Raw genomic sequence first — 4,129 nt, 5'->3', positions numbered from 1 at the left:
TATAATTCATAAAAATAGATAAATAGAAATTTTAAATTATGATAAATTTTTAGGAAACTCAAGTTCGAAATGTCATTTTTTAAAAGGTTAGTTTTTTGTAAAAAATAATTATTTCAATTTTTGTTGAAATAACAAAAGTAATATATATAATTAATATAATTCATAAAAATAGATAAATAGAAATTTTAAATTATGATAAATTTTTTGCAAATAGAACTACACAAATAGAAATTAGGATAATTGACTAGACAAATAGAAATTAGGATAGCAAATTTAAATTACAATAAAACTACACAAATAGAAATTAGGATAATTGACTAGAGCTGGCTGTAACATTTGGACAATGTTTTCGAGTATGGCCAGTTAATCGACATAATCCACATTTTCTCGGTACTTTTTCTTTAACGTCCATTTCAGTTCTAATACGGGTACTATTTGGACGACCTTTTTTATTTCTCCGCATTTGAGGATTGTGATACAATGTTTCACCTTCATATGTGGGCCAATATCCTTCATTAGGTATAGGTGGAAACTCTTCTTTGTAGATGTTAAATACATTAACAACCTTGTACACGTCAGATATAAGCACTAAATAGTTTTGACGAGCATAAGAACATGCAGCTATGGCATGTGAGCAAGGAATATGTATAGCTTGAAATTTTCCACAATCACACCATTTTCTTTGAAGGTTGACTTCGAAATGACCAATTGGTCGCACCTCTCTTGGGTTTACTGTTTCATGCACCATGAAAGAATAATAATTTCGGTCGAATTGCGTGACTTGGTGAGTATTAGATTTACCAACTTCACATTTAATCTTGTCCATGCAATCGTCTGTGTATACTCGACCAGAAGCTAATGATGCTTGATGTTGTTGTCCCCTTTCTGCATATAAAACTCCCAATCTATAGTATGTTGATTGTACCAAAGCAGTGATTGGGAGATTGCGTGTACCCTTGAGCATTGCTTTGATGGATTCGGAAACGTTTGTTGTCATGTGTCCCCATCGTCGACCTTGAGAATAAGCCATAGTCCATTGTTCTGGGAGGATATTATCGATCCATCTTAAAGCCTCTGGATTTTCCATCTTGATTTCATTGCGGTAATACTTGAATGATGGCTCATTTAATGCATATCCTGTAAGAAATGATGTAAAAATTATCAAATATGATTAAGTGATAAATGGAAAATATACTAAGAAGAATTAGATCATTACCCATACAAACGAGTTTTCTTTGAAGTCCCTTGTCCTTGAACTCTCTCATGAAATTTTGTGCAATGTGTCGGATGCAGTACACATGTGTTGACGGAGGATCATGCCAACCATTATTTGGATTATTATAGGCACTCTTAATGGATTCGTGCCTATCTGAAATCAAACAAATGTCGACTTGAGGTGTTACATACCTTCTTAGATTTTTCAAAAAGAAGCTCCAAGCACCCCCTGTCTCACCTTCCACAAGTGCATAAGCAATGGGAATTGTATTTTTGTTTCCATCTTGTGCAACATCAAGCAAAAGAGTCCCCTTGTACTTTCCGTACAACCAAGTTCCATCCACTGAGACAAATGGTTTACAAAATTTAAACCCAGATATGCACGGAGGAAAAGCCCAGAATAATCGTTTGAAAATTTTTGACCCCTGCAATAGAGTATTATCTTGATATGCAACTGATAATTCCATTTCCACAATAGTTTCTGGAAGAAATTTTTGCATAGTCAACAACCACCTTGGAAGGTCATTGTAAGACTTTTCCTAGTTCCCATAAATCGTTTCGATAGCTTTGTTCTTTGCTATCCATGCCTTTCTATAGGTGATTGTATAGTTGTATCGTTCCCGAATATGTGCAATGATCACCTTCACTTTAATTGATGGGTCAACTTTCAAAAGAGACTTTATGCTTTCGCATATGATGTTAGAGTCGAGCTTGGTATGATCCTGTGACATAGAAGAATTTGCGCAATTGTGGGGCCCTTTCAAACGACCAATCACCCATTGGTTACTTTTTTGACTTAACGAAGCCCTGCATTTGAACAAGCATTGTGGATTGACACATTTAATTACATACCTGTATTGATCAGATTTCACAACACGGTAATTGAGGGAGTGTTTTATGTGATAATGCTTAATTGCAAGTTGACAATCTGGTTTGCTATTAAACTTCATTCCAATCTCAAGAGATGCATCTAATGGAGGAGGTTCATTAGATGACATATCAAATTCGGAGGATTGGTAAGTATTATCCAAATTTAGATTACACATATGGAATGGTGGATCGTATGTTGGCTCTAGATCGTCACCATTGTTGTTGTCACCTTTATCGTCCTCGTCTTCATCAAAGTATGTTTCTTCTTCATTCTCTTCACTTATTTCTTGTTGATCAAAATCGGCCATATCACCTAGTGGAATATATGGTTCAGGTTGAGATGTTTCAGGTTCAGATGTTTCGGCCTGGTCAAAGTATGGTTCGGGTTGGTACGGGTCGGGCTGGTAAGATTCATTATTTTGAAAAGAATAAGTGTTTTGTGTTTCAAAATGGTATTCAGGGTGAGGTGTGGTTGAGGATGATGGTTGACCAATATCGTATAATGGATTACCATCCTCAAATGTGACATATAACTCGATAGATCCGAATTGCGGCCACTGTTTATGAACATCAAACATGAGTTCAACATCTTCGTCGTCTTCAACATTTAACAACTCATTATGAACTAGGCCTTCTCCAAATGAGATAGGGTGTCGAAAAATTATATTAGACATCTTTTGATTTTCTAACCTCAACTTTGCTTCAATTTTTTTCTTCAAGTAGGTAAGGTTGCATCCAAAATTAACTCGAATAGCTTTTTTTTCGTCGCTTTTGAAATATTTACCAATATCTTGTCTTTCACATATTTCACCATTGTAATAAATAAGAAAAACTATATTTTTTGGTGCCATTGATATGAAAATCAGATATTGAGATTGAGATGAAATGCAATGGAAATAATATATCATATTTATAGACAACCAATTGTAATACATGCAATGCTGTAAAATACTTCCAACACTTGTCCAATCCCATTCAATCCCCATGTGATAATTTAAAGCTTCTCCATTGCCATTCTGATAGCCCAGACGTGCATGCATGCACACCTACAAATCGCCTTTCCCAAAGGCGACTTCATTAACACCCCTTTGATAAGTCGCCATCCCAAATGGCGATTTCGTGACACCTACTGAAGCAAATCGCCATTCACAAAGGCGACCTTGGAAAACCTTTGAGAAATCTCCTTTCCAAAAGGCGATTTAGAGGAGAATCAGAATATATTCTCACGTTGTGAACTTGCTTGTGTTCATCCTTGTGTTCAGCCTAGTTGTGTTCAGCCTTGTGTTCAGCCTAGTTGTGTATTGTCAAATCTAATCCTTGCATGCATAATATTTTATTGGTCATTCAAATTATTGTTTTGATTCTTCACTCTTCCACTCTTAACAACTTCAATTTTCTTTATATTTTCACTCTTTCACTATTAATATTTCTTCCTTGGTCTTTATATTTCATCTAAATGGCATTGTTATGGAATGATGATAATCACAGATCAGCGCTACACCACATTCAAAATTTTGTAAGTAATACAATACTTTATTTTATATATTTTGTATATTTTATTAGAATATCTTCTAAAATATTTTTTATATATATTTTATACACATTGCACCATATTTTTATATATTTTTAAATATATTTTAATATCTTCAAATATATTTTTAAATATATTTTTATTCTAATATTTTTATTCTAATATATTTTTATTCTAATATATCATTCTAATATCTTCAAATATATTTTTATTCTTTGCTTCTTACAGGACTCATCTCAAAATTTGAGATCACTTAGCCATAAACACATTTCACCAAATTTATTAATAATTCCAATGTTGAATGAAGCCGGGTTTGGTAACGTATCACAAATAGAAAGTTATAAAATAGATAATTCACTTGTTACATCTTTAGTTGAAAGATGGAGACCTGAAACCCACACATTTCATCTTCCAACGGGTGAATGTACCATAACATTAGAAGATGTTGCGTTGCTTCTTGGCTTACGTGTTGGGGGTAAAGCTGTAACTGGATCAACTATGGTGTCATGGACA

This window comes from Cicer arietinum, chromosome 1 (genome assembly GCF_000331145.2).
Source record: "Cicer arietinum cultivar CDC Frontier isolate Library 1 chromosome 1, Cicar.CDCFrontier_v2.0, whole genome shotgun sequence".
In the NCBI taxonomy this organism is placed as follows: Eukaryota; Viridiplantae; Streptophyta; class Magnoliopsida; order Fabales; family Fabaceae; genus Cicer; species Cicer arietinum.
Note: the sequence above shows the minus strand (reverse complement) of the source record.